Here is a 13,502-nt window from a genome sequence, read left to right as displayed (position 1 = left end):
AGGCTCCTGTTTTTCTGGTCTGAAGCCCTCTGGCTGGAACATGCCATCTGCAGAGAGCCATAAATCATCCTGCGCTCGCAGACTGGAGTCCAGCAGGGTCTCCGTGTGTCCTGGCCTTCGCTGCAACCTGCAGGGCGTTCTCTGCCAGCGAAGGGACCCGGCCAGGCGCGCCGCCTGGCTGGGGTCCAGCTGCTCTCCCCTGCTGATCCAGCCACAGCCCTGGAGGCACTGGGAATCAGCGCCAGGAAACTTGCAGTCAGCGTGGAAGGCCTCACTCCGCTGCTTGACAGCTGCCGCGAACGTGGGCTGCGGAGAGCCTGGCAGCCCCTCCTGTGCGGGTGCCCGGGGGAGCCCCGGGAGGGTGCGTGCCATCGCCCCCCAGGTCCCGATGCCAGCCGGACCTCAAGGTGTGGGTGGAGGGGCTGCTCCTTTGGGACATTGCTTCCCTGCTTCCTTTGGGGTGCGCTGGCTTCCTTCTAGGCTGCTCGTGTGTCACCCCACTCTGCCATGTGCCAGGCAGAGGAGAGCGTCCCCCCTGCCCTGTGCCAGCCGCGGATGCTTGCCCTGGTGCTAGATCTTCCTTCTGTGGAGCAAGGGGCCTCGGCAGAAGCGGTGAGCTCGGTCCCCAGAGGGAGAGAGTTGTCGACGGGGACCTGCGCGTCCAACTCTCCTTGGCACGTGGTGGGGCTTGCAGATCCTCACCTTCTTGCCTGACTTATTCCATCCATGCCCTGGTGCGTAGAGCCAGGGAGCTCAGCATCCCTGGAAAAAAGGGGCCTTTCACATGGTTGCATCCCCTGCCCGGTAGCACGCTGGATGGAGGCGAGACGGCTGGACTGGAAGCAGGGTTTTGCTTCCACTGCAGGATGGATCCTTCCATCCCCCATGTGCAACCTGGAGTCAGCAGAACGTCCCCGGGGGAGGCTTTTGCAGGCAAAGTAGGCTAGAGCCGGCTTTTTCATCTTGGGGGACTGTTGAACGGCCAGCAGTAGACAAGCATGGGGTGTCTGGGAGCTAAGTGGAGGGATGGAGCCTGGAGGCAAAGGCTTGGATTTGAAACGGATTCGTCTCCAAAGACCCGTCTCGGATGAGTGTGGGGAATCCAGCTCTGCCGTTCGCGACCAGTGCAAATCCAGAATACTCTGGATTTACGCTGGCATGCCAGGAGCGACATTTGGCCCAGCCTTGTTGGGTAGTAATAAGGGGGGGGTCTCAGTGGTGTCAGGAGGAGAGAGAGCAGTTGCCTCCCCGGCTGTCCAAGACATTGCTCAGCAGCTGCAGCCGGGCAGGGGAGACCCGGTTTGCTGGATCCTGAGCAGTTATTAAGGCTGATGGCATGGTTCGGGGGGCAGCAGTGCTGATAAGAGGCCCTGAGAGACGTAGTTTGTGTTTTGGACTGTTTTGGTTTGAAATTCCTGTAGTTGGGGGAAGCGATTGATTTGGCTCTTTGCCGCACGGGGGGAGTTTTAGCTGTTTTGGAGGGTGCTTGGCTCTTGTTTTCAGCTGTTGCTACAACCCATGCTGGCCTACAGCAAACTGTTATCCTTCTGGGGACGTCCATGTGGGTTTGCCACTGGGGACCGTGGTGGCTGGAGCCTTCCGGCGGATAGAAAATTACCCATTCCCTAGGGGCATTTCTGCTGGTACATTTAGCATCAGCTGCATGTTGTCCTGTAAGTGGAGCACACGGGTGAGGACCCCATCCAGTCGGCACACTTTGTTCAGCCCCGCTTCCGTCAGGCGCGAATCGGGAGTCATGATGCACAGCTGGAAAGTTGTCTTGATGGAAAAACTGGTTGAGGCCATTGCCAGCTCTTCACCACCCCCACCTTGGCATCACCTCCTAGCATGCGTGTCAGGAGCAAGCTTGAGTCAGTGCAATGGCCCCGTGGGAGCCGGAGCTGCCAGAGCAGGCTAGAGCAGACCGGAGGCTGCTCTTAATTATGCTCTTGGCTTCCCCCAGGATGGGGGAATGCAGAAGTGGCTTGAAGCCGCCTTGGATGTCCCCTCGTGTCCTGAGCTGAGCCTAAGTTTTGTCTGAGGGAAGGGGAAACTGCACGACTGGGGCTGTCTTGCTGCGAGCTTGTACAGAGCCTAACCCAGCGGGCCTCCATGCTCTGGCTGGGTCTTGGGATGCCGCGGCGGTAGGGACGAGACCGATGGTCTGGCCGACGGTGTTCTGACGTCAACGGGATGCGTTTGTCTGCAGTCGTGACGTATCATTCGTGTGCTGTGGTATCCCGGGCAGCTTTGCGACTATCAATGCACCGGGCCCTGCTTTGCAGTCTGAGGCAGATGAGCACTGCCGTCCTATAGGGAGCTCAAGGCAGGGAAGCTAAGTGACTTGCCCAACGGAGAGGAAGCTGTGGGAAGATCTGGGGATACGCCTTGGCAGCCTGTTCGTAGACTTTAACCATAGTATGCTGCTCCTTGCCATGCGCAGCATGCGGGAAACAGAGCCGTGTCTTGTGCCTGTGTCCGGCATCCTAGCCGAGTCCTCCCAGAGGTTTGCCAATGCACCTCAGTTCTTCGCTGTCGCACGAACTGCTATCTCGGGCCTGGGTATCTGCCCATTAGCTGTTGCCATTTGGATCTTTGCTTTCCCATCTGAAAAGCAGCCGGCCCATGTAGATCCAGGATGGACACCCGGATCTCCAGGAGTGATGATGGAGCCAGCGCAGGACCTGGTCATGCTGGGCTATCTTGGTGAGAGTCTAGATTTGGATCATAAATCGTAGCTTGGGGATGGCGGAGTTGGGACGAAGGCAGGGCCGAGCCGGGGTGCCCAGAGTTCAGATATGCACCGAGGAGTCAAATGGGTTTGTTGGAGTGATGATTTACTGCGTCTTGTGTGAAGAGGAGGAGAAACGGAGAAGGCCCCAGCCCCCAGCAGCCTTGAAAGCGATCCGCAAGCAAGTGCTGTCTCCACACTGATGGATTTGCTGTCACCTCTCCCTGGCATGAGGTGACAGATTTCTCTGTCGGATGAAGCCAAAACCAATAGCCATCCATCACTCTGGATGGACTGGAAGGGGAGGGAGGCACAGGGGGGAGTATGAAAGCCCTGGCAAAGTGCTCCCTAGCCCACTCTTCCTCTTGGTGATCTCCATCCCACCCAGGCTGAAAAGAGGAAGACGTGGCATGCAGCCGATGTTTGGGGTGGTGCAGTGGGAAAAGGACCTGTCCCTCCTAGGGCTGCTTTCTTCTTCCCGTTGTGCTGTGCGGGGGCTGCGCTGCTGGTGTTTCGGCTGGTCCCTGCCACGTGATGGTCGCTGGCAGGTGCAGGCCGCTGCTGAGGGCCAAAGCACGGCTGCGAGGAGAGCCGGCTCTGCCCCTGCGTTAGCAGGACAGGCAGAGCTTGGGATGCCTCCGTGGGGCATCTTGGAGGCAGGAAGCTCTTTCTGCCCTTTTTCCTTGCTGCGCTGCTGAGATGCAGCCAAAGGAAGCCACACTTAACTGTGGGCTGGGAGAAACCTCTTGTCACAGCTTTCTAACCCTTTCTGCTCAGCCTTCGTGGGGAGATAGGCTGAAGACGAGCCTCTGCCTATTCGGAGCTGGGGGGCCAGGGAGAACAAAACGCTTTGCTCCCTGCAGCCTCTGAGCCCTCCCTCTGGAGGGTCTCTTCTACCTTTGTCCCTGCCCGGCTCCCCTCCGTGGGCAGAGCTGTGCTTGGTGAGGGGAAGAGGCAGGGGGGGAGAAGAAAGGGAGATGCATTGGGCAGAAAAGCAAACCAGTCCTTTTATAAGTGCGTCTCTTTGGGGCCCCCAGCCGCATCTCTTGCTAGGAAGGCGCCGCACAGCCCCCAGAGCTAGGCTGTGACAGTGCTTGCCCACCCCCGTCTCCGTGCCGCGGCGGGCTTGTTTTGCTTTGCATTTAAATCCCATTACCTTGAGCCTGTTGGCCTTCTCGCTTTAGAGCATCCTGACAGATGGTTCGTATGTAAAGTGCCGGGCAGCTGCCCCTCCCCGTGGCCCTGGGGGCCATGCTGCCAGCCTCTCTCAGCTGCTTCCTGGCAAAGTTCAGCATCTCGGCCTGGGAGGCAGTGTCTGTCAGTGCTGGGCATGGCTAGGGGCTGTCTGGGATGGCTCGATTATCGAGAGAGACTTTCCTCTCGTGGGGAGAGAGGACGGTGCCTGTAGACAGGCAGCAGAAGGTCTGGGAGTCATGTGGGGCATCCCCCTCTCCTCTGGATGAGAAGCGCAAGCAGAAGGGAAACAGCCTTGCTGCAGTTGGCACCCTCTGCTAAGCCCTCGGGTATGTTAGTGAACCAGACCTTTATTTCACGTGAGCATCGTTTGTAGCAATGCAGTGGGGAAGAGGGGCTGGAAGCGGACTAGGTGATGAGAAGGGCAAGAGGAGGGGAACAGAGGACTTCTGTTACGAGAGGGGCTGGAACAGGGGTGGGCAAAATATGGATTCGGCCCTCCAAGTGACTGCATCCAGCCTGTGGCTGCCCCCGCAGCGCTCCCCACGGGCCCTGCCATGCCCGCTCACGCTGGGGCAGCGGTGTCAGGCTCTGGGCCGTGGCCAGTGCGCAGCTTCTGCCGGGGCAGTTTCTGGTACAGCTGCAGCCAGGTGCTGCTCCGTGCCTCACACCTCCAGCAGTGGCTCGTGCTTTTGATTTTGCCCCTGCTGCTCCGTGCTGCACCGGGTGAGCCATTTCAGCCGGGTGGCTCCCACCCCAGAGCTTGAGGCTCCGGCTCCGGCTTCAGCTCCCAACTGCTTTCCTGGGAGCTGGAGCCCTGTGTGCTGGAGCAGGAGCAGTTTCCAGGGGGCTGCCCCTAGCGCAGCTGCAGCCAGCTGGGCACTCCTCCATCCCCGCGGCTCCATACCTACACGCCACTCCTGGGAGGCACGCGGGGTCCGACTCCAAATCCCAGAGCTGGGGGTTGGGCACACGTAGCAGCACCTGGCTGGGCTGTGGGCACCGGTGGGAGCATGGCATGGGCTGCCCCAGTGCAAGCCGGTGGGGCTTGGCCCTATGTGGAGCGCCGTGGGCACAGCATGGACCATGCTGCCCAGGGACACGTCCCACCCACAGCAGGCTCCCGGGACCTAGCCGTCAGGCAGCCCTGCCCCCCCCCCCCCCACACACGACCCCCCCCATGTCCCAGAGGGCGTGGGCCTGTGATACCAGCCTCTCCTACTCCACTTCTGAACACTGCTCCCGCCTGCCCACAGCCCCACAGGGAGTTTAGGTGAGTTGGAGGCGGGTGACAGTGCTGAGCTAGCCTGTGACAGCTGATCAAAACTCCCTGTGTGGCCCTCGGGGCCAAATAATTGCCCACCCCTGGGCTAGAAGAATTTGACTTGCTGGGTGCAGCTTAATTGCTGACTGCAATTCCCGCTGGGGGCACACCCACTCAAAGGGCAATTTAAGCTGAAGGGCAATGCTGGCAGGGAGTTTCTGGAGCACCTTTGCCACGGGAGTTCCTCTTAAGATGCCAAGCGGTGCAGTACCAGCCAAAGTGAGCGACTGGGCTTGACTGGCCTCAGCCCTGAGCTCTTCTCCCTCCTCTAAGAATATCTATCATTTCTGCAAACTAGCACTGGAGTCAGTGGAGCTGTCTGGATGCAGAGTGAGCCTACGAGGGTCTCCAAGCTGTAGCTAAGTAAGCAAACCTTTCTAGCTAACGTTAGCCTGGAAAAAGGGGGAGATGGTGGCAGAGAGTCTTTGCTCTCAGAGGTAAGGAGCAGCGGCATGTCATTGTGAAGCCTTTTCCAAGCACTGGAAGAAGCACGTAGCTAACCCGACACAGACCCTGAAGACTCTCTGCTGGGCTCTGCTATTCAATAATGGCCCCAGGTAGGACTTTCTAGTCTGTACTCCTCAACCAGCCATTGCCTGGACATGTGACCTCTGTCCTGTCTCCTCTGCATGCTCACAAAGGGCACTTTCTCCTCTGTGAAGCCGTTGGTGAACTTGGAGTATCGCTCTGAGTCTGGCTCTTGCCTCCAGGATACGCTCAGATCCCCGGATATATCTCCTCTCTGTCTGCAGAGAGGCTGAAACTAGGGGAGGCACAGTCTAAATGGGCTCATGCACCCCAGAGCAATTCAATTATAGTGGTTGGGACCAAAGCAGAAGTGGGCCGCAAGCCTACAAATAGGGTGGGCATGGCAAAAGATTGGTAACTACTACTGCAAAGTGAAGCTCCCCGTTAACACCACGGTGATTGAGCCCTTGCATTTCCAGTTAGGTTTAGGAGGGTTATGAACAGAAACACATCTGGGTTCTTTTAATCTCTACCACAGACCTCGGGCAATTCCCTTCAGGTCTCTCCTCATTTTCTCCATTGGAAAAAGAAAAATGCAGATAATAGCACTTCGCTACCTCACGATGGTATAGACATCCAATCCATTAACATTTAGAAAGTGCTTTGAGATATTCACAGGGTATAATGCCTCTGACCTGAATTTATGACACGATTATTGCTATTTATTGTGTTATGTTTTAATCAATAATGACATTAGAAAAACAGTTTGGCCTTACAGCTTGATTTTCTTTAAAACTCTTGTTAAGAAAAAAGTCCTAGGCTTCTGAAAAACTTGAATTCCCCTCTTTTAAGTCTATCAATGTTCACCCAGCAATTGTGGCGTGCATGCAGTCTCTCTGTAGGGCCTGCACAGGCATACGGTTTTGTTCTCCGGTCTGCCCTTTGCAGGCTGGCCTGCAGGCAGATCTGATGATCTAATCCAGTGATTCCCAACCTGAGGAGTGCAGATCCCTGGTGACCCTTGTGGCTACGGGAACTAGTCTGCACTGCGCTTTTCCTGTTCAAGGCACAGCTGGGTGATAAAGGTGCTTGGAAGCGCACGAGGAACGTTGAGGGCTGACAGAGGTCTGTTGGTGCAAAACCCTTTAGGGGATCAGCCCCCTATTCGGGGAGCTCTGTGGAGATGAGCCATGGTGGTGGTGCCCATGCAAGGAATGGGACCCAGGAAGCTGGGGTAGTCTCATGCCTGGGATTGGGGCAGGGAGTAAGAACTGCCAGCAAGTTGAGGGGCAGGGGGCAGCTAGACCAAAGCATTTCTGTGCACATTTAGGCACCTAGAAGGGCTCATAAGTAGGCTCCATGTCTGCCTCCTAGTTCAGCCAAAGGGAGTTAGATGCCTCGTACGTGCAGGTGCTTTTGGAAATCCCACGGGGCACTTATATGCATGTAAATACCTTTGTGAATCTGACTTGTTTATGGAGAATTTACTATTTGAGTTGGTAAGCGGCTCTTACTGAAAGGCCGAGAGAACGAGGTGAAAGCCCCTCTGAGCCGAGCTGTCGGCTGGAAAGCAAAGAGCACAACAAAAAGAGTGCCCCTTTAAACCGAATCAGTATGCACAAAGCCTGGGCTGCCTCCGCAGCTCAGCCTGCTCCCAGCCTTAGACTTTGCATCTGTTTTTTTCTTCGGCAATAGGCTAATGCGCCTTGACACTGCACCCCTCTGGGAAACTGCCCACCGGAGGTGTCAATAATTCCTTCCCCAAAAATATCCCTTTAAAGAGCTGCTTCTCAATGTATGCTTTTTTTTTTTAAAGACGTTAAATCACTAGAGATGCAAGCTGGAAGTCTTGGCCGGGAGGATCCGATGTCCCTCATTTGCTCTCCAGAATTCCCCGTTCCCCAGGAACCCATTTCTCGTTCCCCTTCCTCCTCAGCCTCCCCTGACAAAAGGAAAAGGGACATGAATATTATTATTCACCATCCTTCATGGCAACTGCTGTCCTGGCTGGGCTGAGTGACTCAGCCAGTCTGCAGGTTGGCCAGCCCCAGGCGTTCCAAAATCCCAAATCAGGCTCCCAAAATAATGAGATTGGCTTAAAATAAGATTTAAATAAGAGACCTGGGAGAAGGGAAGGGGGAGGTGGGGGGGGTGTTATTTGCCTTTTGGGTTTTTAAGCCCATAATATTTGCTTTTTCAAGCTTTTTCCTCATACTCCAGGCCTGGGAACTTTTTTCTTCTTCTTTAGTGGAGGCTGGGCTTCTCTCATCATCACAAGGCTCCAGAGGCTGAGGAAACCACTGGAAATCATAAGACATCATAACATTACAAGCAGCGATGACACCAAGGTGCATCCTGCCTCTGACACTGGCCATTGCTTTGGAAGAAGGTGGAGTTCGCCCCAAGATGAATTTCTGAGCCAGTTAGACAATAATGGCACATTGAAAGGAGCTGAAGAAGGGGGAGAAATCCTTTCCAACTCCTCAAGCAATTGGCACAGCCACAAACCTCATTAACGTTGTTGCTGGAATTAACCAGCAGACAGGCGAGACGCTGCAAGCCTGAGCCAATGCCCACTGCAGTCGGTTGTCATCCTTTTCCCCCAGGTCCTATAACGCCCCCAGAAATGAGTCACGCTTGCTTTGGTTCGGGCAGCACATCCAGGGGTTAAAGAGATGGGCAGCTGGAGCTCTCTGCACAGATTCATGAGCAGACCTTAAGTGGTGCATTGCCCACCCCACCCCATGCAGGGGCAAATTTCACCCTAGCAGAATAAGGAGTCTTGGTTTGCCCTTGCAGAACTGGCAGTCCTGGATTATACGAGTCTCTTGCTAATCTGCCATCTGAGCAAACTTTGACTCAATTGACTAAAGTCAAGCTCACTGGGTGTAATTGCTCTGATTTCCACCCCCGCTCCCCCCTTTAAAGATCAGCATCCTGTTAGGGACATTCCAGTCTCTGGCAATGGTTAATGTGAATCTCCTTGTCAGCAGGGCCATTATGGGAGACTTTGTTCCCTCCTGAACCCGCAGATGAATACCAGCTGGCCCCCACGATTTACTGCACTTTAGTTTCTCAGGTTGGTCCTTACCTTTCTCCTTTGAGATTTCGATGTCTGCTGAGGCCACGCTCTGATTTCTCTTGAAGAAGGCCCTTGGAATTGCAACATCTCCAGTGTCCTCTATGATAAAGAGCATTGCAAGAAGTTCAATTAAGTTCCCCACTACTGTACTTTAAGGTACTTAAAAGGATTGTAATCGTGAGCATATTTTACATACGTTCTACTTACTTTTAACAAGTGCAACCTTCGTGCTTCAAAGATACTTTATTGTTGGGTGTTTGTTTCCTTTCATATATTCTTGCTATTTAATTTGAACCTCTTGTGGCATATATAACGTTCCAACCAACACATGCCATCTGGGTACAATTTTGCCTGTTCAAGGATGCTGATAAATTCCCCGTCTTTCTCTGAAGCTGCCTGGTTTAACTCTACCTCTTTTCCTTCTATTTTTTTGCCCGTACGGACCCAAGCCATCTGTGCCTCTCTGGTGTCCTAAATGGCCTTCAGGCCAAGTTGGTGGCTGTAAATTTTCTTCTTTCCCCTTCCTTCTCCTTTTAACCACTTCATGCAAGCAGTTAACTATTAAGGCTGGAGAAGACCAAACAGCCTGCTGCGTTCGCAGCTTTGACAACTTCTTTAATTGCTTTTAATAGTGTTGCAATATGGTCCCATTTCTGCTAGCTGGGATTCATAAGCAAGGGAAGTACATCCACGATCCTTTCTACCTTGGAATAAAATTGTCCTTATACCGAAGGTCAATAAATGTGTTCAAGCCACCTTCTGCCCCAGTGCACTAGGGGATAGCAGAACACAGGCCTAAATGAACCTTATCTGTCTAGTTTCATATTGATACGGCCCCCATTGCTTTAGGCTTGAAACATCTCATCGTGATGATAACTACTCTACCTGTGCAACGCCTCTGTGAGGTGCGGGGGAGACCCGGGAGATTAAAGTCATCAGCAGTCCTGATTCAACCCACTGCCTTCACCACAAAAATTCCTCCCTCCTCTGAAGCAGCACGGGCTGGAGCAATGGCTCGCGCGCTGCCCCCTTGGGCGGACGGGGCCGTGAGAGATGGAGGCTGAGCTCCCGGTATGACCGAAGCCTAAGAACGTCCCTCGGCAGCTTTCACGCAAACCCGCAGCGCGGCGTGCCTCTGCTCTAGGCAGGCGGGAGAACTGGATTAGAGGTGACGTTTCAGCCCTGAGCCCTTCCTCGGGCTGGAGAGAAAATAGAACGAAGCGAGTTCTCTGGGTTTTTCCCCGGCCGGGAGGTGTTCGCGTGGCCAGGATGTCTCCCCAGATCTCGTGTGCTCTTTTGTACAGTCCTTTTTCATTAACCCCTTCCTGCGCGTGTACTCTGCAGACCGAATCCCGGCTCTCCCCCACCCGCACTTGCTTCTGTTGCTAAAAGGATCTTCCTCTCCTGCACTTGACTGGGTCTCCCTTCTCCTTGAGTGCCATGCTTCCTTCAGACTACTCCCTAGCCTGCTGCTCCCTGAATATTAACCCTCTTGTTGTCCCTGATGTGTCCCTTGCCGTGTCCATCTCCAAGGCTGCTTCTGTGTTGCCCCCGGCCAACTCCTCTCTGCCGTGGCTCCCTTAAAAACTTGCTAGGATTGAACAGATGTCTAGCAGATGATGGGGATGAGGCTGAAAGTGGACAGGACAGTGTTTTAGTTCTGATGTTGCCCTGGATCTGCTGGATGAGGTTTGAGAGGTCCCTTCGCCTCTATGCCTCAGATTGTCCTTCCTGTTCACCTTTCTCAAAGCATTGCAAGATAAAGGATGACCATTACGATTGAAATTGTCACCTTACTGTCTTGCTCTTGCTCAAAACGTAACTTTGTCAGGAAGATTTTGCACCCACGGCCACTTCCCATGCTGCACAACGTTTCCAGACTCTTGGTAATGTCTCTTTTTGCCCCTGTGGGGCAAATCCCCCCATTTTTCTCTTCAAAAAGAGCGTTGCAGAATTCATGGATCAACACGGCAGCTCTGTGAAAGCAAATGGTATTGCAGCTGCCTTACAAGGAGGGACACTGAGGCACACAGGAGGGGTGGGCTAACCTCCCTCTAGCTTAGACATGACCCTGTTATAATCTGGTGGGGGATGTCCCCTAGATTTTCTCTTCCTTTATTTTTTAATCAGCCTCTTCTTTATTCTGAAATAAAGTCACTGTAGGGGGACTCTCCATAACTGATGTGTTGCATCCTTACGCTCACCTTTTATTAACAGTCATCATTTACTTTATAATGCTCCCTCCCGTCTCCCTGTCACAGAGCTCTCTTTGCTGGCTCTGCAGTGACAGATAACATATACTTCCCATAGTGCTGTGCCGCTGGTAATTTGTAATCCTGGGGCACCTGCCAGGGCATAAGACAAGAAAAGTCACAACAGCTCCTGGTCAGTTTGGAGACATGAGATCAAGGTGAAAAAGGCAGAATCGGCTGGGAATCTCCAGAGCTTCTAGCAGTGTCTTGTAAGCAAGAAATGCTCCAAACTGGAAAAGGATTAGCAGGTGCCAGTGTCTCGTTCTTCTAATCCGACCATGTTTGTGCCATTTGGAAGTCGCCCACCTCCCCTGCCTTTGTTTCTACATTTCTTTTCACGCTTCCCGACACCTTGGGATGCTCTTCCGCCCCCAGGGAGGAATGCACCTGTTTGCAGCGCTGCCGAAGGCCCAATTAACCTTAATGCAGGCTCTATTTCCTCTCGGTTCTGAATAGCACCAGGTGTACGGTCAGCACTAAAGAGATGGTTAATAACTGTCACCTGGTGCCTGCCTGCTATTGATTTGGTGCCCCCTTGGCAAATAAGCTCGGTGGTTCGCCTCACACATGTCTTACATTGCAGGTTGTGGGAAGAGCACGAATCTTCCTGGGTGCACAAATAGCCCCGGGGCAAGTGGGAAACTCCGTGAGCGAGCTGGGAGACAGAAGGATGTTCAGTTCTCTGTAAGGATGCGCAGGTAGGGGTTAGATGTTTCTCTTCCGCTTTCTCCGGCCACGGCTGAACCTGCTGGGGGTAGGACCTGTCAAGGATTGCTGCTGAATAAGTGAAACCAGAAGGCACTGGTTGAGGCAAGAGTTTTCAGCCCAAGGGAAGAAGGGGGTGTTATACTATGCTAGACGGATCTTGTGGGTACCACAAGGCAGGAAGTGGCTGCTCTGTGCCGTGGGACCAGGGCTGCCCTCTGGGGCACTGCCATCTCTCTCCTCGTGCTGCGACTCCGTGAGCGCCGGCACTACTTGGTAAAAAGAGCGAGGGCGGTTCTCTTGGTCAGCGGGGGCTTGAAGCGAGGTCGCCTATCTGTCACAACTGGTTCAAACGCTCACTTTAATGCATGAATAAAATGCTGGCCTGGCTACAGTCTGAGCGTGCTATGGTCTGCACTAGCAGCAAGGGTTTCTACATTTGTGCTCACGTTTGAGGCGATATGTGTTGGTGGCTACTAGCCTTGGGGCCTGTATTGCTTGCTGGTCTGAAGCAATGGCCTGTAAAAAGGCCATGTAGGTTGTGCTGTGCTCTGCAGCCTCTGCTTGACCTCCAGGTGAATACGGAGGTGTGTGGAGAAGGATGGTCTAGTGGTTGTGGGGTTAGCCTAGGGTGTTGAGAGTCGATGTTCAATTCTCTGCTGTAGCAGACTTTTGGTGTGGCCTTGGGCAAGTTTCTTAGACCTGGAACCTTAAAGGTATTATGATGTCCAAGTCCTTTTGAAATAAAGTACCTTGAGGGTCTGGGCCCTGATCCATCTGCTCAACCTCACTGGTGTGTGAGAGGACAACTATGTTCGTGACTGTAAGGCGCTCGGGTACTACAGGAATGAGAACCAGATAAATACCTAAGATAGGTAGTGTTCAAGCCGTCGTCTTGATCAAGGCAGCAGTGCCTCAATGGTGCAGAGTATCATGAGGTGGGAGGCATTTACTCTGGGATACAGTCTGATGGCATGTTAGTGCGTTTTCTTTTTATGAAAAGCCCTCGAGCCCTTAGGTGCTGCCATTGTATACATCACCTGGGAAGAGCATAGTTGCCTGCATCCTAATGACTCATGCTAGTCCCTCTTGGAGCCAAAATGAAATGCCGTGTTGTCCCTGATTAAACTGGGAGAGATTCTGGTGCCGGCTGCCAAGTGAGGACTGACAGCAAAACATGTACAATGGAAGTATGAACTCATAAAGCACAGCATGTGGCTCAGCACTGCGGGGTGGGAAGGAGGAGAGGAGAGCAAGGAACAAGTGTGTCTGAAATGGTCCTGCCACGATGCTCTATTGGTACAACAGGCCAGACTCCAGGGACTTCCAGCCTCATCCTTAGTGGAGGGAATGGGGAGGCCTGCATATATTTTTGACAAACAGGCAGTGATTTGGTAACAATAACCAGCATCATTTACAACCTTCCACCTCACTGTGAGCCAGGAAGATCATCAGGTCACCTTCATTTTGCAGACTAGGAGAAGAGAGGCCCAGGGAAGGGAAATGCCTGGTGCATGAAGGCCTAGTGAGTTGGTGACAAGACTGGGTACAGCACCCAGGACTCCTGGCCCTCAGCCCCTCATCCGTACGCATCTTGTGGCTTCTGCCTGGTCTTCATGAAGAGCTCAGATAAGACACTCCAGTTTGCTCCTGCAGTTGTGACTTGACTCCTCTTTTTTGAGGTGGCCATGAGGGGCACTGCAGGGCAAGAAATTGTGGCAGCAGCACCAGTCTGATGCCAGAAGC

The 13,502-nt window shown here is 53.6% G+C and overlaps 2 long non-coding RNA genes across 2 annotated transcripts in view; one reads left to right on the top strand and one right to left on the bottom strand.

The window, feature by feature from the left end:
• The window catches only part of LOC149854574 (uncharacterized), a 131,272-nt gene that overhangs the window by 11,180 nt on the left and 106,590 nt on the right, over nt 1-13,502 (top strand). The gene's annotated exons all lie outside the window — the stretch shown is intronic.
• Nucleotides 7,886-9,224, bottom strand: LOC149854575 (uncharacterized). The gene is made up of 3 exons (XR_016438803.1): nt 9,007-9,224; nt 8,809-8,898; nt 7,886-8,017 (listed from the first exon to the last, which is right to left on the bottom strand). It is a non-coding gene; the product is annotated as an uncharacterized LOC149854575 (long non-coding RNA).

This window comes from Crocodylus siamensis, chromosome 12 (assembly GCF_052110815.1).
Source record: "Crocodylus siamensis isolate JL-2025a chromosome 12, ASM5211081v1, whole genome shotgun sequence".
Classification (NCBI taxonomy): domain Eukaryota; kingdom Metazoa; phylum Chordata; order Crocodylia; family Crocodylidae; genus Crocodylus; species Crocodylus siamensis.
The sequence above is the reverse complement of the archived record's forward strand: the minus strand, read 5'-3'. Positions and strand labels throughout refer to the sequence as shown.